This window comes from Aotus nancymaae, unplaced genomic scaffold, assembly GCF_030222135.1.
Source record: "Aotus nancymaae isolate 86718 unplaced genomic scaffold, 86718_ANA_hifiasm-v0.15.2.pri h1tg000021l, whole genome shotgun sequence".
In the NCBI taxonomy this organism is placed as follows: Eukaryota; Metazoa; Chordata; class Mammalia; order Primates; family Aotidae; genus Aotus; species Aotus nancymaae.
In genome coordinates, this window is record NW_026988433.1 from 2363057 (window position 1) to 2389289 (window position 26233).

General features: G+C 49.2%; 1 protein-coding gene across 3 annotated transcripts in view; it reads left to right on the forward strand.

Moving 5' to 3' along the window:
* Positions 1-24029: 24029 nt before the first annotated feature.
* RIMBP2 (RIMS binding protein 2) overlaps positions 24030-26233 on the forward strand; it is a 340749-nt gene continuing 338545 nt past the window's right edge. For all 3 annotated transcript variants that reach the window (XM_064379555.1, XM_064379553.1, XM_064379556.1), the window contains exon 1: positions 24030-24269. The gene's annotated coding sequence lies outside the window, so the exon portion shown is untranslated. The remainder of the gene's footprint in view (positions 24270-26233) is intronic.

Here is a 26233-nt window from a genome sequence, read left to right on the forward strand (position 1 = left end):
TCCAGGGAGATGTGTGTGTGAGGACTCCCTCAGACTCTATCAGGGAAGGACATGGGGGGCTGGAGACCCACACTTAGGATGTATCCAGGGAGATGTGTGTGTGATGACTCCTCAGACTCTATCAGGGGAGGACGTGGGGGGCTGGCGACCCACACTTAGGACGTATCCAGGGAGATGTGTGTGTGATGACTCCTCAGACTCTATCAGGGGAGGGATGTGGGGGGCTGGAGACCCACACTTAGGATGTATCCAGGGAGATGTGTGTGTGATGACTCCTCAGACTCTATCAGGGAGGGATGTGGGGGGCTGGAGACCCACACTTAGGACGTATCCAGCGAGATGTGTGTGTGATGACTCCTCAGACTCTATCAGGGAGGGATGTGGGGGGCTGGAGACCCACACTTAGGACGTATCCAGCGAGATGTGTGTGTGATGACTCCTCAGACTCTATCAGGGAGGGATGTGCGGGGCTGGAGACCCACACTTAGGACGTATCCAGCGAGATGTGTGTGTGAGGACTCCCTCAGACTCTATCAGGGAGGGATGTGGGGGGCTGGAGACCCACACTTAGGATGTATCCAGGGAGATGTGTGTGTGATGACTCCTCAGACTCTATCAGGAAGGGATGTGCGGGGCTGGAGACCCACACTTAGGACGTATCCAGCGAGATGTGTGTGTGAGGACTCCCTCAGACTCTATCAGGGAGGGATGTGGGGGGCTGGAGACCCACACTTAGGATGTATCCAGGGAGATGTGTGTGTGATGACTCCTCAGACTCTATCAGGGAAGGACATGGGGGGCTGGAGACCCACACTTAGGACGTATCCAGGGAGATGTGTGTGTGATGACTCCTCAGACTCTATCAGGGGAGGACGTGGGGGGCTGGCGACCCACACTTAGGACGTATCCAGGGAGATGTGTGTGTGATGACTCCTCAGACTCTATCAGGGGAGGGATGTGGGGGGCTGGAGACCCACACTTAGGATGTATCCAGGGAGATGTGTGTGTGATGACTCCTCAGACTCTATCAGGGAGGGATGTGCGGGACTGGAGACCCACACTTAGGACGTATCCAGCGAGATGTGTGTGTGAGGACTCCTCAGACTCTATCAGGGAGGGATGTGGGGGGCTGGAGACCCACACTTAGGACGTATCCAGCGAGATGTGTGTGTGATGACTCCTCAGACTCTATCAGGGAGGGATGTGGGGGGCTGGAGACCCACACTTAGGACGTATCCAGCGAGATGTGTGTGTGATGACTCCTCAGACTCTATCAGGGAGGGATGTGCGGGGCTGGAGACCCACCTCTCGAGCCATCTGTGTATTCTGGTTCCTTTTCCTTTGCAAAGAGGGTCGATATTTACTTTAAAAAGTTGAAGTGGATGTTTCATTCTCATGTTTTTCGGACCTGATTTGGGGTTTTAGAAATTGTCCAGCAAAAGTTTGACTGATTCGATTTAAAAATGCAAATAAGGCCTTTCTCATCGCAAGAGAACGTTCTCTTCACCAGAGTGCTGGCAGCACCCAGACGGTGGTGGGGGACCCTCTTAGGGGAAAGGCCAAACTGGAATTGCTGACCTGGAGCAGCTCGGTGTCAGGTGGAACCAGGTTTCCCCAGAGGGCCCTCTCCTGGGCTTCCTCCCGCGCGGGCCCCCTGCAGGGGTGGGGTCACCTGGCTGTGTCTTGCACCCTGCTTTCCCTCTCGTGCCGTATCTGTGGCCTGTCCCTATGCCTGGCAGGTGTCATCAACTTTAGGTTGTGTGACTTGGAGCTCACACACTCACACCCTCCCAGGGTGGGGGCGATAAACAAGCGGGTGAAGCCAGACGGGGGACACTGGGGTGGGCAGGGAACCAAGCCCCCAGGACAGCAGGCATCCCCCGCCCAGACGCAGCCAACTGCTGGCCTGAGGGCAGAGGGCCAGTGTCACCAGATCTGGGTTTTCAAGAGAAGTTAGAAATCTAGAATTGCATGTGTGACCCTCAGGTTTTTAAATCTCGCCATCACATTCAGTTTAAAGGCTGCGGGTTCACTTGCGGCATCAGTGCAAGGGCACCGTGAGGTCGTACTTATCCTGGAGGACGTGTTAGTCTCTGGTTTCCTGAATAATCCAGGTGTGCCAGTTAGGACTGGGCACAGCTGTTTCTAACAGGCAAAAATAATAGTGGCTTAGACATAGACGTTTGCTCCTTTCTTATGTAATGGAAGTCCAGGACTGAGGTGGGCAGATCATTTGAGCCAAGGAGTTCAAGACCAGCCTGGGCCATATAGTGAAACCCTGGTTCTACAAAAATATAGACATTAGCTGGGCACAGTGGTGCACACTTGTAATCCCAGCTAATTGGGAGGCTGAGGCAGGAGAATCACTTGAGCCCAGGAGGTGGAGGCTGCAGTGAACCAAGATCATGCCATTGCACTCTAGGCTGGGCAACCAGAGTAAAACCTTGTCTCAAAAAAACAAAATCAAAAACAAAACAAAACAAAAGACCCAGAAGCTAATTTGGCAGCTCCAAGGTGATCAGGGACTGAACTCGTATATTTCTGCTCTGTCGCCCTTGTACGAGGACTCCATTCTCAAGGTGACCTCATAGGCCAGTATGGTGGCTGAAGCTCCAGCCATCACATCCACATTTCAGGTGGTGGAACAGAAGAAGGGGAAATGGCACAAGAATGCCCCTTCTAGAGGGGCCTGCCTTTAAGCAGCCTTTCCTGCAGTTTGACACACAATCTCCTCTTACACTCAGTGGCTGGATTTAGAGTGCAGGAACTTAATTAAGAAACTGAATTTGTATTCTGGACAGCAATGTGGCCAGCTAAGTCAGGGTTCTATTAGTGGAGACAGTTATAAGGGTAAATATTAGGTAGCGTCTTTTATTTTTAAAAAAGGAATTCTTCACTTAGGTGGTCTCCTTTCCTCTTCCTCTTTTTTTTTTTTTTTTTTACTCTTCTTTTAAAAACTAGACTTAGGCTACCTCATGGGGGAAGTCGGAGGGAGGCCCTGGACTGTTGTGGGGGACAGAGCATGACTCTCTCCTGCCTTGGGTCTGGACTTCCTGCAGTGACCACCCTTCCTCCCCTGTTGTGAGGAAATCTAAAAACAACGAGCAGACCAACTTGGTGACGATGGTGATGGTGCGGGACCCACCTGCAGCCTCTGTCTGGCACCTCCTGCTTCTCCCCCAGGTCTCCGTGCAGATGCCCTCTGCCCCGGGCGATTTCCTGCATCCCTGGAGAGGCTTGGGACCCCGTTCTGTCTTCCCACAACTCACGGCACTTTTCCTTCATGCCCCTTGCCGCAGTTTGCAATGACAGCTTCTGCGACCAGAGCACTGATGCAATCCCTCCCCAGCGGCAGATCTGAGCCCACTCAGTTCACCGTGTGTGTCCGGGTGCAGGAGCCGGCACGCAGGGGCCATGCAACAGAGAACTGCTGAATGAATGTGTTACCCTTGGACCTGATATAAAAATAAAGGGAAATATAAGACCAGATGATAAGCAAAACAAAAAATAAAACCAGAGAACTAGGAGAGCAGAAAAATTTAATACTGCGAGAGTAGCTAACAAGGTACCTTCTAGGAATCAGTAGCAGAAGAAGAAAAGGAGGAGATAAAATAGTTGACACAGGGGCAGTAGAGATGGCTGGCTGCAGCGCTGACGGGTGCAGAGCCTGGAAGCCATTTTTACTTACAGCAGGAAACAGCTGAACAAGCTCAGGATCTGTGGACGTCCTCGGTCCCTCAGAACAGGTTGCGGGATGCGCTGCCACCCCAAAATCTGGAGCAGAAGCCGTGGAAACCTCAAATGAGTGGGGACAATGGGACGTCCCAGTGGTGACTTTGCTGAGCTGCTGGAGGCTGAGTGAGGACGCTCGAGAGTGAGAAGCCCTGGGGCCACGCTCCTAGGGTCCCTCACACTCCTGTGACTCAAACCTCCAGGAAGCCTACAGGTTCTCACCAGTGACGATCCAAGAAAGATCCCCGTTGGCTCTGGAAGGGGGAGCAGCACAGTCAGCCTCGTGGACTCTGCCCAGAGCGTTCTCCCCACATAGACCTGCTCCAAGGCCTGCCCGGCGGGGGGGCACTTCCTCCACCCCCGCCCCTCAGTCTTCCTGTCTTACCGAAGGCGAGAAGAAGAGCTACGTCACTGGAGGAACGCTTGGGAAGTCCATAGCCCCTAAAAACGGAGACTCCATGGTGGGATGACCGGACGCTTTCCTTCCCCCACACCTCACCGCCACACACACAGGCTCCAGCTGTGTTCCATAACCCTGGGTTCCAGCTGAAAGGCCTACAAGACACAGCCCCTTCCTGAGGAGGAGGGTTTAGGGAAGCCCCAAGTCAACAGGGGAGACACCAGCAGGGGTGTTAGAGGAGCGGGAAGCCTCTGGCAACCTCAGCAGCAGCAACCAGTCGGCCCAGCCCAGCCCCAGTCACATGGCTGTGCATCCTCAGGCTGCGGGCCTGTCCACCTGGGTCCTGTCCACATGGCCGTGCATCCTCAGGCTGTGGGCCTGTCCACCTGGGTCCTGTCCACATGGCCGTGCATCCTCAGGCTGCGGATCTGTCTGCCTCGGTCCTGTCCGCGTGGCCGTGCATCCTCATGCTGTGGGCCTGCTTACCTTGGGCCTGTCCGCGTGGCCGTGGGTCCTCACGCTGCGCGCCTGCTCACCTGGGTCCTGTCCGCGTGGCCGTGCGTCCTCACGCTGCGGGCCTGTCCACCTGGGTCCTGTCCGCATGGCCGTGCGTCCTCACGCTGCGGGCCTGTCCACCTGGGTCCTGTCCACATGGCCGTGTGTCCTCACACTGCGGGCCTGTCCACCTGGGTCCTGTCCGCGTGGCCGTGCGTCCTCACGCTGCGGGCCTGTCCACCTGGGTCCTGTCCGCCTGGCCGTGAGTCGTCACGCTGCGGGCCTGCTTACCTCGGGCCAGTCCGCGTGGCCGTGCATCCTCACGCTGCGGGCCTGCTTACCTCGGGCCAGTCCGCGTGGCCGTGCATCCTCACGCTGCGGGCCTGCTCACCTGGGTCCTGTCCGCGTGGCCGTGCGTCCTCACGCTGCGGGCCTGCTTACCTCGGGCCTGTCTGCGTGGCCGTGCGTCCTCACGCTGTGGGCCTGCTCACCACGGTCCTGTCCACATGGCTGTGTGTCCTCACGCTGCGGGACTGTCCACCTCCATCCTGTTACCTGGCACAACATGTCTGGTCTCAACAAAAAATCGCAAAGCCTGTAAAAAGGAAAGAAAAGAATTCACTGACCAAGTGTCCATCAGAGCCAGACTTAACTATGACACAGATGCTGGAATTATCGTACAAGGATTTAAAATAACTACAATCAATGTGTTTAAAAGCTGTAATGGAGAAACTGGACAACATGTGAGAACAGATGGGTCACACACGTGTAGGATGAATGCGTTCTGGAGATCGAATGGGCAGCACGATGCCTGTGTCTAGTAATACCGGATTGGATACTTAGAACCTGCTAAGAGAGCAGATCAGACAGGTTCTCGTCACGCACAAATACTAAAAGGTAACTGTGTGCTGCTGGCTATGTTAGCTTGGTGGTGGTGACCATTTCACAGTGTGTAGGCATAGCAAAACCTCACATCGTATACCTTAAATGTATATGCTTTTTATTTGTCAGTTATACCTCAATACACTTGGAGAAAAAAAGAACAGATGGGTAGGTGGAGAAATGAAAATGCTAAAAAAGAATCAAAGAAAATGCTGGAAATGAAAACCACTGAAACAAAAATGATGAAAGCCTTTACCGGACTCGTCGGTAGATTGGGCACGGCCTAGGGGAGACAGTGAACTTCAAAGCAGGTCGCTAGAAACTTCCCAAGCCGACGTGAAAAACATAACGGGAAAGCAAATAGCAAGAGAAGTCACATTGGAACAGCATTCAGCAACTGTGGGACGATGTCAGAACGCGTCATAACAGCGTCCGGCAACTGTGGGACGATGTCAGAACGTGTCATGACAGCATTCAGCAACTGTGGGACGATGTCAGAACGCGTCATATACGTAGAGTTGGAATAGTACAAGGAAAAGAAAGAGATTAGAGCAGAATAAATGTTTCAAATACTAAGGACTGAGAGATTTCTGAAATTAATGTCAGAACCAAAGATCCTGGAAGCTCAGAGAACACCAAGCAGGAAATAGACGAAAACAAACGGCTAGTTCCGGCGCAGTCACACCGCGGAAAACCAAGCTGAGAGCGCCTTGGAAGAAGCCGGGGGAAAAGCCACCTGCCTTGTGCAGGAGCAAGGATAAGAATTCCAGTGGAAATTTTCACCAGAAGCCACATATGCAAGAAGAGAGAGGAGTGAAACATTTAAAGTGTCAGGGAAACACACACACCCCCCCTGACCTGGAATTCTATATCCACCACAATTGTCCTTCAAAAATGAAGGAGAAACAGAGACTTTCTCTGACAAACAAAAACAGAGGGAACCAGGGAAATGAAAATGAAAACCACAGTGAGGTATCACCTTACCTCAGCCGGAATGGCCATTATTAAAAAGCCAAGAAGCAATAGGTGTTGGCGTGGATGTGGTGAAAAAGGAGCGTGTGTACGCTGCTGGTGGGAATGTACATTAGTACCACCGCTATGGAAAACAGCACGGAGATTCCTTAAAGAACTAAAAGGCTATCTTCTATTCCATCTGGCAATCCCACTACTGGGCGCACAAAGGAAGTCATTGTATGAAAAAGACATACACATGTGTGTTTATTGCAGCCCAATTCACAATTGAAAAGAATGGCGCCAACCTAAGTGGCCATCAGCTGAGAGTGGATGGAGAAAATGTGGCATGCACACACCGTGGAACACGCCCCAAACTCGGCTGTGGGAAAGAGTGACGGAATTTCTTTTGCAGCAACTTGGATGGAGCGGGAGGCCATTATTCTAACTCAAGAACGGAAAACAAGGACCACATGTTCTCACGTGTAAGTGGGTGCTAAGCTCTGGGTATGCAAAGGTCTACAGAGTGATATAATGGATTCTGGTGACTTAGGAAGGGGGAGGCTTTGGGGAGACGGAGGGAAAGCTACCTATTGGGTACCATGTACACTGCTTGGATGACAGGTGTGTTAAAATCTTAGACTTTACCGCTATACCATTCATCCATGTAACCCAAAACCACTTGTGCCTTGAAAGCTATACAAAGAGAGTATGGCTTTCAAAGAGAGTACAGCCTGAACAACAGTCTCCCTCTGTCGTTCAGGCTGGAGTGCAGTGGTGCGATCTTGGCTCACTGCAACCTCCGCCTCCCGGGTTCAAGTGATTCTCCTGCCTCAGCCTCTCGAGTAACTGGGACTATAGGAGCACGCCACCACGCCCAGCTAACTTTTGTATTTTTAGTAGAGACAGGTCTCACCATGTTGGCCAGGATGGTCTTGATCTCTTGGCCTCATGATCCGCCTGCTTCGGCCTCCCAAAGTGCTGGGATTACAGATGTGAGCCACCACGCCCGGTCAAATATGAGGATTTAAATGAAATGGATCAATTCTTTGATAGACACAATCTACTAAAACTCACTCAGGAGAAACAGGTGCTCTAGATGGTCCCATATCTATTAAAGAAACGCGGTGAACACTTAAGCTTGCGAACGAACCAAGCCTGTCCAGGCGACTTCACCGCAGCCAACATCGTCATGAGTGGTGAGAAACTGGACCTTTGCCTCTAAGACCAGGGACAGGGCAGGGAGGTCTCCTCTTGCCTGTGCAACTTTGGACTGCAAGTCCCGGGTAGTGCAGTGAGATGAGAAAAGCAGTAGGAGACTTACAGATCGGGAGGGAAGGAATGAAACTGTCTTTATTTTATTTATTTATTTATTTTGAGATGAAGTCTCACTCTGTTGCCCAGGCTGGAGTGCAGTGGCGCGATCTCGGTTCACTGCAACCTCTGTCTCCTGGGTTCAAGTGATTCTCTTGCCTCAGCCTCCCGAGTAGCTGGGACTACAGGTGTGAGCCACTATGCCCGACTGATTTTTGTAATTTTTTTTGTAGAGACAGGGTTTCACCATGTTGCCCAGGCTGATCTCGAACTCCTGACCTCAAGTGATCCACCTACCTCGATCTCCCAAAGTGCTGGGGTTACAGGCCTGAGCCACCGCATCCAGCCTCAAGAAATTTTTAAGCAGAAAGTACAGCATTGCTGACTGCGGGCCTGCTGTAGCATGCCCGAGCTCTAGTGCACACTCACCCAGCATGACTGAGACTTTACCAAGGCCAAGGGACTGCCTTGGCTATTCCGGCTCTTTTTGTGCCGTATGAATTTTAAAATAGTTTTTTCTAGTTCTGTGAAAAATGTCATTGGCAGTGTGATAGGAATCGCATTGACTCTGTAAATTGCTCATACAAGATTTTGCAATTTATTTGAGTCATGTTTTGTAATTCCCCCTGGCTTTTAGGTGACCACTGAATCTCAGCTCCCCGCACTCCCTCCCCAGACCCTGGCAGCCACCGCTCTCCTGTCTGCTTCCATGAGGAGTTTGACAGTTTCAGAGACCTCGCCTAAGTGTAATCATACAAGAGTTGTCCTTCTGAGACCAGCTCACTCCACTTGGTGTAATGTTAAGGTCCACCTGCGTTGTTGCGTGTTGCAGAATTGACGTTGTTTGAAAGGCTGGGTAGTACTCCACGGCGTGGATCGTGGACACGCGGCGTGGATCGTGGACCATGTTTGGTGTGTCCATTCAGCTGTTGATGGACATGTAAGTTGTTTCCACACCTTGGCTGTTGCAGCAGTGCAGCATGAAGTCCGCATTCTGTCTACGGAAGTCTTGGAAGGGTGGGGAAGAGGCAGCGGTGCGAAGTGTGTGCAGAGAGCAGGAGGTGGTCGTTGTGAGCAGCACAGCAGGGCTGAGATGGCCACTGGGAAGAGGACCCTGTGTGAGGCCTTTGCAACATCCAGCCTCTCGTAACAGCCAGGTGGCCCCTCCCTGGCTATTGATCACGAAGCCGGAGGTGTCCTTAGCCCAGGTACTGTGCAAACAACCAAAGCTTGCTCGGGAAAGACCGGATCGTTCAACAGATGACTAGACATTGACTACAGACGTCACTGGGGGGATTCTGCCATGATTTCCCTGTGAAGGGATCAGGCGATATTCTCAACACAGGGTGGACACCAGACCACCTGGCCTGGTCTGTCTTCCTCTGACACTCAGGATAGACTGCTGCTCATTCCACGTGGCTCCATTGTGTCCACTCACAGTTTTCTGGGATCAGAATCATTATTTGCTCAAGATCCTGGTTTAGGAACGTTCTAGATTAGCTCTCGGGATGGCCTCATTGTTGGTGTTGCTGGGGGCTGCTTTCTCCAGGAAGCCCTCCTGCTTTATCTAGGTCCCTGGGGAGGGGCTTTGAGCACCCATGCCTCTTGGGACAGGGTCCTGTGTGTTCCCTGTATTCAGTCTGAAGAAACCTCCATCTGTCATCTTTGTCACTTTAACTCAAACGTTGCATACCAGAGACCTACACACAGGTGAAATAATTGGAGGATGTCACATAAACATACAGAGCTCCAATTCATCTGAAAGACTCAGAGGTTCCTTTCTTATGTGACGACCCATGTGAGGGCCCTGAGCAGGTCATGACCGTGTGCTCTTGGGTTCAGCCCCTTAACGTCCCGTTCTGCTCCATGGCAGGAGGGCCGGCCCCTGAATTACACCCCCAGGTTCCCTTGCTAGGTGGCCGCAGGGAGGAGCCATGCAGGAAGCTGTGCATCTCCAGAGATTGGAGCATCGGGGCAGAGAAGGGACAGGGTCTTTCTCCTGCTGTCTCTGCTCCGAGGACCACCTACACCCAAGGGTCTCTCGTGGCTCCAGCTTCCCCCCAACAGCACCTTCTTCTGGGGATCAGCCCCGTCCTGGGCTCTCCCTGTTCGCCCAGCCTACGGTGGCGGCTTCCTGCTCTGGTGTCTGGGGTGCGTCTCTATTATGGCTGAGCTGCGTCTCCCCAAATCTATACATTGGAGCCCGAACTCCAGCACCTTAGCAGGTGACTGTATTTGGAGACAGAGTCTCTAAAGAGGTGGTAAGTTACAATAAGGTCATCAGGGCTGGCTCGGACCCAATAGGACCAATGTTCTTATAAAGAGGAGATTAGGACACAGACTTGCACAGGAGGATGAGGACACGGAGAAGGTGCCATCTGTCAGCCAAGGAGAGAGGCCTGCAGGAGCCAGCCCTGCCGACGCCTGGATCCGGGCCTTCCAGCCTCCAGAGCTGTGAGGTAAGACGCTTCTTCTGTTGAAGCCAACCATCCTTTGGCCATGGGTGTCATGTTCCTCCTCTTAAACTACCTAGTGTTTTCTAATCACTTTGATTATAGTGGAAGTAAGAGGAAAGTGAACTGTCTTTAATCCTATGTCTCTATCAGAAGCCAGAAGACACGAGACCCCCGGGGGACACGTGTCTTTTGCTTGGTGTTTACTCTTTGATGTGACTTGCTTGGTCCCTGGCCAGCATCTGACTTTGCAAACGCTGATTTAAACGTTAAACCGTTCTGCTAAAGCAGGATCAAGAAAGATGAGAACTTCTTATTTGGGTTTACTGGGTTTCCCGACAAGCTGGGTAAACGGATGCTGGTTTCATCGCTGGGGCCATGTCTGTCATTGGTGGGACACACACATAGTTTTGAAATTTCTGTACCAACAGAAAAAAAGTCAAAAATGGCTCTACTGCTCCTTGTTCATGAACATGGGTCTCCTCTGCTTTTAGGTGACATACTCTCAATTTTTTTTTCGTGTAATCAAGGAGATGAAACAATTCAGAGCTGTCTAAGGCAGTCAGAAATGTCTCCAGCCCATCTCTTTCAGGGTCTGTCTGTGCTTCGCTATGTTGGGCTTCAAACCATTCTTTTTATAAATTTTTGGAGAAATTCTAAAGTCTGTAAACAGCTCCTAACTTGTTCTTAAAGGGGCTGAAGGAAAACACACACGCTCTCAGCAGAAGGAAGATAAAATAAGGACACGGTGTCTCGGGACTTTTGGGCTTGAACATGTCTTTGTAGATGTGAGTGTGGGGTCTGAGCCCAGGGAAGCTCCAGACATGTGGGTTCTAAGTGGCTTTTTGCTTCTCTGAGCGTGTGCCCCTGCCCGGCTCCTTCTCTGGCAGGGCAGCTGCCTTCTTGTTGGCTGTCCCCAAACGATTTCATCCCTGAGTCAATGGAGACTCGTGACGTTTGACTTTGTGCTTCCCTGGGATGACTGTCAGAAACAGCTTTTAAAAGCAGCCGATTCCAGGCCACGCTGCGCTGCCCAGACCCCTCCAGTGGCTCTCGTCTTGCTCAGAGTGAAGCCGGAGTTCTTGCAGTATCTAAAAGCCACACCATCTGGGTGCCGGGTCCCTTCTCTTCCTCCCTCCCTCCCTCCTTCCTCCCTCCCTTCTTCCTTCTTTGTAGCCCAGCCATGCTGGCCTCTGTGGTTCCTCAGACGCGCTAAGCATCTCGTTTCGGGCTCCTGTCCTCACTGTTCCCTCCACCAGGCCCTCGTTCCTCGTGCACACCGGCTCCCTCATTCCCCAGACCTCTCCCTCCATGGCCACCTTCCCTGGCCTCCCGGGCCACCCATGGCCCGTCTCTCCCCCGCCCCCTGTTTCTTGGCACTGATCGGAACTGCTTTTTTAGTGTGGATTTGTATTTGTTCACGGCTTGCCTTTCCGTCCTGAGCACAGAGGCTCCGTGAAGGGGGGACCCTAACAGCATCTCTGCCCAACCCTGAGCACCGGGAGCAGGGCAGGGCACAGCGGCAGTGCTTGGAAAGAGGTCCTGATGGAGTGAAGCCCATCCTTTAGGTGGAGAGGCCAGGTGGATCCTCAGGTCAGCCTTGAGGCACGGGGGCACCTGCCATCCACACCCACCCTGCAGGCAGGCCAGCCTGGGCGGGAAGAGGCCTGGAGCCGAGTTTCAGCATGGGAATCCTCTCTACCCCAGCCACAGCGGCCAGCCTGTCTCTCTCCCTTTCTTCCTCTCTTTCTTCTTCTTCCGCTTCTCCTCCTCCCCCTCCGCTCCCCTCCCCCCTCGCACCCGCCCCTGCTGGGGTTGGAGGAAGGCCCGTCCCACCTGCAGAAGGAGACCAGGTGTGCGCTGTGCGATGGAACTCGGGTAAGTTTCCTTGTAGCTGGGCCCAGCGCTTCAGGCTTTCTCACTGTGCCCTGAAGGACTGGGAGTTTCTGTTTTTCTTAGGTTTTCAAAGTAACCTTTGTTCTTAAAAAGTTAATGTATGTGTTATAGGAAACTGAAAAACACAAGAAGCGAAGAGCGGAGTCACTCACAGGCACAGCGGTGTGCCTCGGGGCGTGGGGACACAGGACTGTGACTTTCTAGCACAGGAAGAGCTGCTCCGTGGCAGCCCCGGACGTGGAGCCCTGGCTCAGGCAGGCTCAGCGGGCGCTGCTGTGGCTGCAGGGACCGCTGGCTGCTGTCTCCATGGGGAGTCCCACCTGCCTCTGGCCTCTGCGTCCGCCATGTGAGTGTGAGTGTGAGTGTGGACGCTCCCCCTCCCCTGGCACAGGGCTCTGGATGAGACAGCAGCTATTCCCACGTCTCAGAACCCAGGGGTGGGGGGACTGAGATGCCAACCTTCCATCCCGCACAGCGCAGTCTTCTTTTGGTGGGTTATCAAGGGCTGACTTAGTCTTCGGTACTTAGGTCCTGTGTGGATGTATGTGCGCGTGTGAATATGTGTAATAGTTAACATGTATATGGTGTATATTTAGTGACATTTAATAATAGCTTTTAAAAAATCTGCAAGATTTTATTGTAAATACAGTAAATTGACCCTTTTTAGGGTTAAGTTCAATGAATTGTAGTAAATAATAGTGCTTTGAGTAAAGAGAAATAGTGGTGTAAAGGGGTCTTTCACTCCCAAACGCTCAGCCCCCAGCCCCTCTCCTACAGACGTAACCGCCATTGCCACGGTGGGCATCCTTGACTAATGTGCAAATCAGAGACTACATAATACCATTCTTTCTTTTTCCCCACCCAGTATGTGTTGGAGATTGTATTGCAGCGCCACCTCATGGGGAGCGGTGGTACTGAACTGTGTGTCTAAATCCTTTGCCAATTTTTCCATTGGACGGTTGGTCTTTTTCTTATTGATTTGTAAGAGCTCTTTATTTTTATATTTTTATTTAAAAGCCAGTCAGATTTAGCCGTGGGAAGGGCTCTTTATTTATTAAGCAAGGTAGTCCTCAGCTTGTCAAGAGGCAGATTTATGAAACCGATGACATTTACATTTCAGACACCTCCCTTGCATAAACTCTCACGAGACCCCTGGAGAGGACCTGGCAGTGGGCTCACAAAGTTGACTCAAGTTTGTTTTAACTGCAAGCATTTAAATGATTGTATTTCCCACTGAGGTTTTCCCTGGTGTGAGTGGTGTCAGAGAGGCTATGGGCATTTTTGGGGACTAGGCCAAGGGAAATTTGAGTTACAGTTGCCTTGAAGTTGCGTTTAGTGGGATGTGTTTTAGCTGGCTTGCTGTCACTTCTGGGCATGTATTATCACCAGCCATGGCACCACTTCCTGTCATGCTTCTCCCACTCTCTGTACTGAGTAATTCTTCGTGACCCTGTGTGACCAAAGCTCGTATCATCATATAACATGTACGGTGTTTGGCACCAGAAACATATGGGTAGTGGGTGAGAAAGGAGGTGTGAAATGGGTGGAGACCAAGGTCAGTTTGTGGCAAATTCTTTCAGTCTTCAGATGTGAACTACAAACGGGGAATGTGGCTCTCAACAATGCACAGTGAGAAGAGAAGTTCTTCTGTCTGGAATATTCTCAATAATACAGCAAACACAAGTATAAACCATTTACGTGTATTTCATTTTTAATGGTATTCAGATAAAAAAGACATCAGAATTCCTATGTTTGTAGGATACACCATAACAGTAGTTTAAACAGCAAGCCCATTTTTACTGTAACTCTACTTGATATAAATTCATTTAAAAAACCATTTCTTTAAAACCTTTAGTTTCGGTTTGAGGGTACAAGTGAAGGTTTGTTACATTCACAAACTTGTGTCGTGGGGGTTGTCGTGCAGATTACTCCATCACCCAGGTATTAAGCCCAGTACCCAGTAGTTACCTTTGTTCCTCCTCTCCCTCCTCCCGCCCTTCACCCTCGAGTAGACACCAGTGTCTGTTTCCTTCCTTGTGTTCATCAAGTTCTCATCATTTAGTTCCCACCTGTGAGTGGGAACATGTAGTATTTGGCTTTCTGTTCCTGTGTTAGCTTGCTAAGGATAGGGGTCTCCAGCTCCATCCGTGTTCCTGCAGAAGACACACGCTTGTTCTTTTTTATGACTGCATAGTATTTCATGGTGTATGTGCGTACTACAGTTTCTTTATCCAATCTGCCATCGATGGACGTTCAGGTTGATTCCTTGTCTTTGCTATTGTGACTAGTGCTGCTATGAACATTCACATGCATGGTCTTTGTGGTAGAACAATTTATATCCCTCTGGGTATGTACCCAGTAATGGCAATGCCGGGCTGAATGGTAGTTCTGCCTTCAGCTCTTTGAGAAATCACAATACTGCATTCCGCAATGGTAGAGCTAATTTACACTCCCACCAACAGTAAGTGTTCCCTTTTCTTGCAACCTCACCAGAGTCTGTTATTTTTTGACTTGTAAATAATAGCCATTCTGGCTTGTGTGAGATGGTATCTCACTGTGATTTTGATTTACATTTCTCCATTTCTCTAATTATCAGTGATATTAAGCTTTTTTTTAATGTGCTTGTGGGCCACATGTATGTCTTCTTTTGAAAAGTGTTCATGTCTTTTGCCTACTTTTTAATGGGGTTGTTTTTCTCTTGTAAACTTAAGTTCCTCATAGATGCTGGATATTAGATCTTTGTCAGATGCACAGTTTGCGAACGTTTTCTGCCACTCTGCAGGCTGTCTCTTTACTCTGCTGATAGTTTCCTTTGCTGCATCGAAGCCCTAAAGTTTAATTAGATCCCACTTGTCAACTTTTGCCTTTGTTGTGATTGCTTTTGGTGTCTTTGTCATGAAATCTTCGCTCGCTCCTATGTCCAGGTTGGTATTGCCTACGTTGTCTTCCAGGGTTTTTATGGTTTTGGGTTTTACATTTAAGTCTTTAATCCATCCTGATTTGATTTTTGCATATGGTGTAAGGAAGAGGTCCAGCCCCAGTCTTCTGCATATGGCTACCCAGTTCTCCCAGCACCAATGATTGAATAGGGAGTCCTTTCTCCCATTGCTTTTGTCAGCTTTGTCAAAGATCAGATGGTTATAGGTGTCTGGCCTTATCTCCGGGCTCTCTATTCTGTTCCATTGGTCTATGTACCTGTTTTTCTACCAGAACAGTACTATGCTGTTTTGGTTATGGTAGCCATGTAGTATAGTTTGAAGTCAGGTAATGTGATGCCTCCAGCTTTGTTCTTTCTGCTTAGGATTGCCTTGGCTATTCAGGCTCTTTTTTTTTTTTTGTTCCATATGAATTTTAAAATAGCTTTTTTTTGTTCTATTAAGAATGTCATTGGTAATTTGATAGGAATCACATTGAATCTGTAAATTGCCTTGGGCAGTATAATCATTTTAATGACACTGATCCTTCCTATCCATAGCACGGGATGTTTGCCCATTTGTCTGTTTCCTCTCTGATTTATTTGAGCAGTGTTTTGTAATTCTCATTGTAGAGCTCTTTCACCTTCCTGGTTAGCTGTATTCCTAGCTATTTTGTTCTTTTTGTGGTAATTGTGAATGGGATTGCCTTTCTGATTTGGTTCTTGGCTTGACTGTTGTTGGTGTAAAGGAATGCTAATGATTTTTGTACATTGCTTTTGTAACCTGAAACTTTGCTGAAGATGTTTATTATCTGAAGGAGCTTTTGGGCTGAGACTATGGGAGTTCTAGATACAGAATTATATCGTCTGCAAACAGAGATAGTTTGACTTCCTCTCTTCCTATTCGGATGCCCATTATTTCTTTCTCTTGCCTGATTGCTTTGGCTAGGAATTCCAGTATTATGTTGGATAGGAGTGGAGAGAGAGGGCTTTCTTGTCTTGTGCTTTTATTTGAGGGGAATGCTTCCAGCTTTTGCCCATTCAGTATGATATTGGCTGTGGATTTGGCATAGATGGCTCTTTTTTTTTTTTGAGATGGAGTCTTGCTCTGTTGCCAGGCTCGGCTCACTGCAACCTCCACCTTTGGGTTCAAGCGATTCCCTTGCCTCAGCCTCCCAAGTAGTTGGGACTACAGGCGCACAGCTAGTATTTTGTATTTTAGTAGAGACAGGTTTTCACTGTGTTGGCCAGGATGATCTCAATCTCCTGACCTCATGATCTGCCCACCTCAGCCTCTCAAAGTGCTGGGATTACAAGTATAAGCCACTGCACCTGGCCAGCTGGCTCTTATTATTTTGAGGCAAGTTTCTTCAATACCTAGTTTATTGAGAATTTTTAACATGAATGAATTTGGAATTTTATTGAAAGCCTTTGCTGTGTCTATTGAGATAATCACGTGGTTTTTGTCTTTAGTTCTGTTTATGTGATGAATCACATTTACTGATTTTTGTATGGTGAAACAACCTTGCATCTCAATGATGAAGCCTACTTGATCATGGTTGATTAGCTTTTTGATGTGCTGCTGAATTTGGTTTGCAGGTATTTTGTTGAGGATTTTTGCATCGATGTTCATCAAGGATATTGGCCTGAAGTTTGCTTTTGTTTCTGTGTCTGCCAGGTTTTTGTATCATGATGATCCTGTCCTCACAGAATGAGTTGGGGAAGAGTCCCTCCTGCTCAATTTTTTGGAATAGTTTCTGTAGGAATAGTAGCAGCTCTTCTTTGCACATCTAGTAGAATTTGGCTGCAAATCCATCAGGTCCTGGGCGTTTCTTTGTTTGTGGGCTATTTATTACTGATTTAATAAATCAGAGCTAATTATTGGTCTGTTTAGGGAATCTGTTTCTTCCTGGTTGAGTCTCAGGAGGGTGTATGTGTCCAGGATTTACCCTCCTCTTCTTGGTTTTCTAGTTTGTGTGTACAGAGGTGTTCACAGTAGTTCCTGTCGGTTATTTTTATTTCTGTCGGGTCAATGGTAATATTTCCTTTGTCATTTATAATTGTTTTTATTGGATCTTCTCTCTTCTTCTTTATTAGTCTAGCTAGTGGCCTATCTTATTTTTTTTAAAAAAAACCAACTCCTGGATTAGTTGATCTTTTGAATTTTTTTTTTTGTTTGTGTGTGTGCGTGTGTCTTGATTTCTTTCAGTTCAGCTCTGATTTTTGTTATTTCTTATCTTCTACTAGCTTTGGGGTTGATTTGTTCTTGTTTCTCTAATTCTTTCAGTTATGATGTTAGGTTGTTAATTTGAGACTTTTCTAAGTTTTTGATGTTACGAATACTTTTAGTGTTATGAATTTCCCTCTTAACACTGCGTTAGCTGTGTCCCTAAAATTCTGGTATGTTGTATCTTTGTTTGCATTAGTTTCAAATAACTTCTTGATTTCTGTCCTAATTTCATTATTTACCCAAAAGTCACTTAGGAGCATGTTTTTAATTTCCATGTAATTGCGTGATTTTGAGCAATTTTTTTTTAGTTTTGACTTCTATTTTTATTGTGGTGTGGTTTGAGAGTGTGTTTGGTATGACTTTAGTTCTTTTGAATTTGGTGAGGATTGTTTTATGTCCAATTATGTCATGGATATACGCCATGTGGCAATGAGAATAATGTATATTCTGTTGTTTTGGGGTGGAGGGTTCTGTAGAGGTCTATCAGATCCATTGTTGAGTTCAGGTCCTGAATATCTTTGTTAATTTTCTGTCTTGATGATCTGTCTAATAAATACTATCACTAGAGTGTTGAAGTCTTCGGCTACAATTGTATGGCAGTCGATGTCTCTTTGTAGGTCTCTAATAACTTGCTTTATCAATCTGGGTGCCCCTGTGTTGGATGCATATATACTTAGGATAGTTAGGTCTTGTTGAATTAAACACTTTACCATTAGGTACTGTTGTCTTTTTTGATATTTGTTGGTTTTAAGTTGGTTTGTCTGGAATTAGGATTGCAACCACTGCTTTTTTTCTGTTTTCAATTTGCTTGGTAGATTTTCCTCCATTTCTTTATTTTGAGCCCATGGGTGTCATTACATGTGAGACGGGTCTCTTGGAGACAGCATACCATTGGGTCTTGCTTTTTTATGCAGCTTGCCACTCTGTGCCTTTTAGGTGGGGCATGTAGCCTATTTCCATCTAAGGTTAGTAATGATACGTATGGATTCGATCCTGTCATTGTGTTGTTAGCTACTTGTTGTGCTGGCTTGTGTGTGCTTGCTTTATAGCAACACTGATCTGTGTGTTTATGTGTGACTTTGTATTAAATGGCAGTGGTCTTTCCTTTCTGTATTTAATGCTCCTTTCAAGGTCTCTTGTAAGGCAGGTCTGGTGGTAATACATTTCCTCAACATCTGCTTATCTGAAGAGGATCTTATTTCTCCTTTGCTTACGAAGCTTAGTTTGGCTGGATATGAAAATCTTGGTTGAAGATTTTTTTTTTTCCTTAAGAATGTTGTATATAGGTCCCCAATCTCTTCTGGCTTGCAGGGCTTCAGCTGAGAGGTCCATGGTTAGCCTGATGAGTTTTCCTTTGTAGGTGACCTGCCCTTTCTCTATAGCTGTCTAAAAATTTGTTTAAACCTTCAATAATAACTTTAAAAAGCAAATTTTGATCATCATGATAGAGGAAAGAGTTTTCTTTCTGTTTTCTCAAAAGAAAATAAAATTATAAAATCATTGTCCTCTGGAGAAGTAATAAAAAATTACACAGTCAAATAATGTTAAAAACAAATATTATACAAATATTATAAGGTGATGGGTAGCCCAATTTCCTTGATTTGATTTTTATACTTATAGGAATGCATCAAATTAGCACAACGTACATTTATCATGTATCGATAAAGACGGTATTATAGAGGAGGCTTAGGCAGTTAATTACAGTAAATATATGCTATTTTTCTGGATTTTGTGATATTTGTCTACATTTTAAAATCTGGAATTTGTTGTGATTTATTTTCTCGTTCTTGATAGACGATCGTATTTCTATATTTTGTATTGGTATTCTTTGTGTTTTATTTTTCTTAACTAGAGCTCCCCACATTATATAAACTCTAGGCCCCACCAAACTGAACCCACAACTGAATCTGAAATATGTGCTGCAAATATGTTTTCTCAGTTGTAGCCGATCTTTTGGTTTTATTTGTGGTGTTTTTTGACTGTGGAGAAGTTTACATTTCCATTTAGTCAAATTTAATCAGCATTTCCTTTTATTGTTCCTGGGTTCTTAGAAAGTCCTTCTTCATTTGACTATAATGAAAAAAATTCATAATTTTTCTAGAATGTCTAATTTTTCTTTTATATGTTTAAATACTTGATTGATCTGGAATTACCTTATGTGTAAGAGTCTTTTCCGCTAATTATCCTGTTTCCTGACCACCATTTATTGAATATTCTATCTTTTTTTATTGATTAGAAGTACTATTTTATCACGTATTAAGTTCTCATATGTAATTTGTTTATGGACCACCTAGTTTGTTCTATGGATCTGTCTTTTCATGTACTGGGACAAAGCAATTTTATTTATATATTTGTAATATATTTCAATGTCTGGTAAGTCTAGTTTTCTTTCATTACCTTTTCTTGCCTTCAGCAGAATGTCTGGGTTATGCTTTTGTGCTTACATTTCCATACTAAGTGGAGAATCAGCTTCCAGAGATCTGGGGAAAAAATCTTGCCTTTATGTTGATTGTAATCATGTTAAATGTTAATGTTGATTTCAGGAAAATTTTAGAAAATTTAAGCACCCTCTCCAAGTGTGGAGTTGGCTTTTCATTTTGTTCAATTTTTCTTTTCTTCGTTCCTCAGTTTTCTTCATATACACCTTACACATTTCTAGGCATGTCTTTCTTTTTGTGTGCTATTATAAATGGAATTTTTCCCCTTCCATTATATTTTCTAACTGGTTGTTGCTTTTGTATAGGAAAGCTACTGATTTTTATGTATTATTTTTGTTCCTCCAAAATAATATGCAATAATATACAAATATATATTTGCTGGGAACCAAAAATACTATTCTATCTATTCTATCCAATTATGGAATATATGTAGAGCTCTCCCTTTTTTTTTCTTTTTGAGACAGGGTCTTGCTTTGTCACCCAGGCTGGAGTGCAGTGGTGTGATCATGGCTCGCTGCAGCCTTGACCTCCTGGGCTCAGGTGATTCTCCCACCTCAGCCCCCAGGTAGCTGGAACTACAGGCATGAGTCATCACACACAGCTAATTTTTTGTGTTTTTCATAGATAGAGGCATTTACCATGTTGCCCAAGCTGGTCTCAAACTCCTGAGCTCAGGTGGTCCTCATGCCTCGGCCTCCCAAAGTGTTGGGATTACAGGCATGAGCCACCCTACCCAGCCTAGTCTATCCTCTTCTATTCAGTTCTTATTTGTAACAGTTTTACTGTGATTGGTCTATCTGGGTTTCCAAGTAGATCATCATATCATCTCCAACACTGCCTAGTTTTTAGACCTGTCTGGCTAACCCACTACCTGTAAACAGGGCAGATTTTTCCCAGAGCCGTTCCCAGCTGAGCGCTGCGCTAATGCTGAACACCCAACTTCAGAAGCTTACTTGAAAGGATTTAGGTGGCTGCACCTAGCCACTGGCCTTGGAATTGTCCTCCTGGAAAACTTGCTGTGCTTTGTGAAAGCTCGGGCCGGCAGAGGTGCTGATGTTCAGTGTCAGCACAGACCTATTATTAGCTGTCCAGCGACAGGAGATTCCACTTTAATGCTGAACCTTCAGAACTATGTGGCAAACAAAATGACTGGCATTTTCTCAGACAGCCTTTCCAAGTGGAAACCCTCCAGTGTGCTGTCTCCGTATGGAGGGCTGGAAAACTGTGAATGGCAATTATGCAGCTTTGCATCTGACACTTCCTGACATCTGGCAAACACTCGTTCCATCCAGGACCAGATAAAACAAATGGTGGCTTACTCACAGGCGTCTTTAACAGCCTAATAGACCTGGTGAGTAGCGACGCCTTCATGTGGGCTGTGTCCGGTCTGGACCTAGCAGGTTGCCTATAACAAGCGCTGGAGGGGGTCAGCACTTTTGATTCCATCACCGAAACTGGTCCCCACCACAGCAGCTCATTTTTCAGAACTGGCTAGCTCCTCCCTGCTGGGTTGAACACATCCTCCTCCTTCATCCCTCACAGGCACCGAACGGCTTCATCTGGATTGTTAGTAAGCTAAGAACACACCTGTGAAAGTCCCTGGCTTGTTACTTTTTTTAGTATTTTATGCACAAAATTCACCTAATTTTTGTGAAGTTAGAACTTGACACCAAGAAATGGAATCCTGCATTCTTTTTCTTTTTCTTTTTTTTTTTTTTTGGCAGGGTCTCACTCAGTCCCCTAGGCTGGAGTGCAGTGGAGCAATCACAGCTCATTGCAGCCTTGAGACCCCTGGGCTCAAGTGATCCTCCCATCGCAGCCTCCTGAGTAGCTGAGACCACAGGCGTGCACTACCATGCCCAGCTAATTTTTTGTATTTTTTGTAGAGATGGGATCTCACTATGTTGCCCAGGCTGGTCTTGAGCTCCTAGGCTCAAGTGATCCTCCCACCCTGGCCTCCCAAAGAGCTGGGATTACAGGCGCCAGCCACTGCGCCTGGCCCCGCGTTCTTTTTCTGACTTTACTGCATGACTCTTGGCAGCTGTAGTCAACCCTTCCATCTCAAGTTGTCCAGCCAACAAAATGGGCTCTTCACGCAGAGACACGTGACCTGCGGCCCCGCACACATTGGATACTGCAGGCGACAGTGCCTCTGTGACGGAGACTCAGCGGTGCGGTGCCGATGGCAATGGCCCCGGGTGGGGAGCACCCAGCATCTTCAAGCGGAAACATTTTTTCAGGTTATTTGTTTTAGAGCCTTGGACTTTTGGCCTACATGATCCACGGCATTCCTTGAAAATTAATTTCCTCTCTGCTGTGTAAATAGCAGTGGGGAGTCATTTTCATGCCACCGAATGACCTTTTAACAGAGTGAGTCCTTTCTAAGGGGGAACAGCTTTATTTCCTTCTGGCAAATATTTCATTCGTGCCCTAGAAGAGCCCCGTGAAGCAGACGCTATAGGATAAGCAGACGTGACCGTTTTACTGATGTGAGAAAAGACTGACCCGCTCCAGGCCACACAGACGGCGTCGGGAAGGAGCAGACAGGGCCAGCGGGGCCCAGTGCACAGGCGCTTTCTACCACCTTTCATATTTTTTTATGGAGGTAAAGTTCACATCACAAAAAATTAACCATTTTGAAGTGAACAATTCAGTGGCGTTTAATACATTCACAGCCTTGTGCCTCCGCCACCTCGATCTTGTTCCAAAGCGTTCTCACCACCCCAGAAGCAAACCCCACTCGGCTAAGGAGTCCCTCCTCCTCTCTCCTCCCAGCCCTCAGCAACCTGCAGTCTCCTTTCTGTCTCTGTGAATTTGCCTGTTTTGGATATTTCATACAAACGGGCTCATAGATAGGTGAGCTTTGGTGTCTGGTGTCCTTCCTCAGCATGGCTGTCAAGGCTCGTCCAGGTAATAGCATGAATCAGGACTTTGTTCCTTTTCCCGGCTGGATAATATTCCATTGAATGGATGTGCCACATTCTGTTTATGCATTCATCCGTAGATAGGCGGCTGTTGAGAACAGCGCAGCTGTGAACGTGCGTGTACGAGCATCTGGCGCCAGTTCCTTCCACGGTCTTCTGCGGTCCTGTAGTTCCTGCGAGCTGATAACTCTGCTGCGGGGTGAGAAGGAATGGTCTGTGGTTTGCCACCTGCTCCCGGGGACAGCACGCATCTCTTTGTTCCGTGCACAGAGGCTGGGGCTGCTCTACACAGGACTTGAAGGAAGCCCCCAGTCTTGCAGGCAAATTCAGAGGCAGAGAATTCGGAAGCCAATCCGGGAGGCCGAGATGAGTCCTGACTGGGAACACTCGCTGGACCCGTCTGCCACAGTGCTGAAAAAGTTGTCTTGGGAAGCGGCTTCCTCTGGCTGTCTAGCTTTGAGACCACTGCGGCTCCTTTAAGACCACAAACAAAACCACAGTGATGGGAGGATGTGTTGGTTTTACTGACGAGCCCATTTTTTTAACTTGTAAAGTGAGTCTAATTGGAGAAGTGGCAGAAATCACCTCAGGAGAAGGTCCTTCCTTTTTGTACCAAGGCCCCGCAGATGCTGGAGCGAGCCCTTCCTCCGAATTCTTGTGTCTTGTCCCTGCGCAGGGCCGTCATTAGTAGGACCCCTCAGAGCCTCAATCAGGGTACGTGGAGCCCCAAATACCAAAGGGACTTTCCTTCCGACAAGCTGCGTTATTTAGCATCTTTCAATAACAAACGCCGGGGTTTCTACCCCAGGGAAGGAAGCCGCGTGTGAGAAGTCTACGCTCGCTTCCCAGGGCTTTTCCCTCCTGCACCACCTGGTTGCTAGGTAGCGGGTCTATCTGTGCCACCGCCTGAAGTTCTGGGGAAGGGGGAACCCACTCGGCCACTGGAGGCTTAGGGTGGGGAGGGGAGCCGGACAGGAGCAAAGACGCAGGCAGGTCGGGTTGCTCCTCGTCATCACCTAATTCTCACAGTGCTTGAGTTTCTGAGCTTTCTGAACCCGGGCAGCTTTACCTTGCTGTGCCTGTCGGCTGCAGGAGACCCCTGGCCCCTGTGGGGAAGATCTTGTGCTGTTTTTCCAGGGACGGAGGGAAAAGCGCCAACCGCAAGCCCTGCGTGGCTGAGAGCTGTTTGCCTCCATCTCTGTCTGAGCCTTTAACCATGGCTCTGTGAAAGAGAAACTGGCAGTGAGGGGTATAGCCATCTTAGTGTGTGTGTGTGCGCGCGCGCGTGTGTGTGTGCACGTGTGTGTGCATGTGTGTGTGTGCGTGCGTTCAAACACTGACGTTTCATAGGCTCTGGTGACTGCTGCATGGCGGCTGATCTCTCTCTCTCCCTCTCTCTCTCCCTCTCTCTCTCTCTCCCCCCACCCGACCTGCTTGCCTGCCTGCAGAAAACTAATGAATCATGTCTAGCTGAATGCAAGCGGTGCCGACACGCCAATGCCCTGCGATGGTGACTGGGCGCCGCCTCTGCCCGCCTCTCCCTGCCTGCCTCCCCCTCGCCCCCGGTTTGTAATCTGACACAGTACACTGCAGCTGTCTCGCGGTGAGCCTCCGGAGCCTTGGCACAGCTAGCTTCTAAGGTAGGCTGAGATTTATTTTTTCTCCTAAAAATAGCTTCCTGTCTCCCCTCGCCTTTCGGCAACCGAGCTGCAGCGGCGTTGCTCACAGGGGCTCAGCCAGAAACTCTTTGCCCAGACAAAGTTTATTTTGCAGCGGATGGAGGATGCCCTTCAGCCGGGGTCCGGGGCGCTGGGTGCAGGGAGCGGCGGCGGGCCCTGCTGGCGGTGTCTCCGTGCTGCTTGGAATTCAGGATCATCTCGGAAGGGAAGGGCTGGCGGCTTCTTGCCGGGTGCCACCCGGGTGCCAGCTGCAGGGGCGCTGTGGCTCCATCATGCCCCCACCCCAGGTTGCTCGGAAAAGCCCCTGCAGGCAAAGTTTGGCACCCGATGGGTACAGCCTGGCTCGCTCGCTGGCCAGGGGAGTGCTCCCCGGCTTCTCAGGCAGCTCAGGGCCTGGACCTGGCTTCCTGGGGGCAGGGCGGAGTGGGGAAGGGGACAAGGGACAAACACAGCAGAGCCCCCAGCTCGGCTCAGGTGCAAATGCACAAAGCCAGCAGGCTGCACCCAGGAATTTGTCAATTCACGTCCCACGGACCGATTTGAATAATGTGTTTGTCAAAACAGATGTTCCCCGGCAGATATGTGTGTGCGTGTGGCTGTGTGGGCAGGGCTGCTTGCCCCGGCAGACTCCCCCGGGGGAAACCCTATTTCACCGGGAAAGGCAGGGTGCACAGGACCACCCGCCCAGGAACTTAGGTCTGGGTAGGTCCAGGCGGGGGCCAGGGTGTCTGTCAGCAGAGGCCTTGGTGGAAGCAGCCTCCCTCCTGTCCCCAGGGAGCTGAGGTCGGGGTGACACTGGCTGGAGGGAGGAAGGAGTGCTTCACCTCCTGACCTGGTCCCTGGTCCCAGGGGAAGTGGGTGCTGGCTCTGAGCCTGAGTGGCCTCTGGGCCCCTGAAGGTGCTTAGGGTGAGCGAGGAGGGTGGGAAGGAGGCCCTGTCCAGCTCCGCATTTCTCTCTGAGGAGCCCTGAAGGAGACTCTGCTCACGAGGGCGAAAAGCCCACTTCATCCCGGGAAGGGGAAGTGTCCAGATGGAGCAGGCCCTGAGAGGACAGAGCATGGCTCTCTCTGAAAATGGAAGTGGGGGTGGGGAGAGGAGGTGTCCTGGCTCCTGGGCCTTGTGGCAGGCCGGGCTGCTGGCAGGGGCAGCTGTGTGGGGCTCAGAGCAGGAGTGGGCAGGGAGGGGAGTGTGGCACGCACTCTCGCTCACCCCCGCTCACCCCGTTTAGGGGAACATTGGTTAAGGCTCTGAAACATCGCCACCTCCCCCACGCACACAGCCCCTCCCCAGCTCCCTCCCAGCCCTGATGGGCTCTCCGGGAACTCACTTGGGACTCAGCCCCCGCTGGGCTGTGGGGTTTTGGCTTGTTGTGTGAGGCACAATCAAGCTCCCAGCGGGACGGGCAGGGTCTGACCGGCTCCAGAGCTTCCTGGGGGCGTGGTGTGAGGGCAAGCAGGCAGGCGCCCCTTCTGCAGTGGGGGGCGGGGGCGTGCCTGGGGTCAAGGGCTGTGCTGTGGCCATATGGCAGCGCCTGGGGCTGAGTGGAGCCCTCCAGGTTACTTCGGGGAAGGCGCTAGTGGCAGATATTCCCCTGAGCCCCTTCTGAGAGGATGGCAAACTGGGTCAGGGAGAGGGTGGCACTGCCCACGTGCCCGGGAGACAGGAAGATGCTGGCACTGTGGGGGCCACCCCCACGCAGGAGGCAGGTGGCCACGCAGCCCTCCCCGGGCCTGGCAGCCGGCCTCTCCCACGCTGCAAGCCCCGCAGAGAAACCCAAGCCTGCAGAGTCGGGGTGGGTGTGGGTGGTGCAGGAGCTTCCCAGGCGAGGCCGGCGTTTGGCCGGCTGGGAGCTCTAGCCATTCAGATGCGCAGACAAGCGGGGACCCTGTGCTGTGTCTTCAGTTTCAGCTCTCGCCCGGCCCATC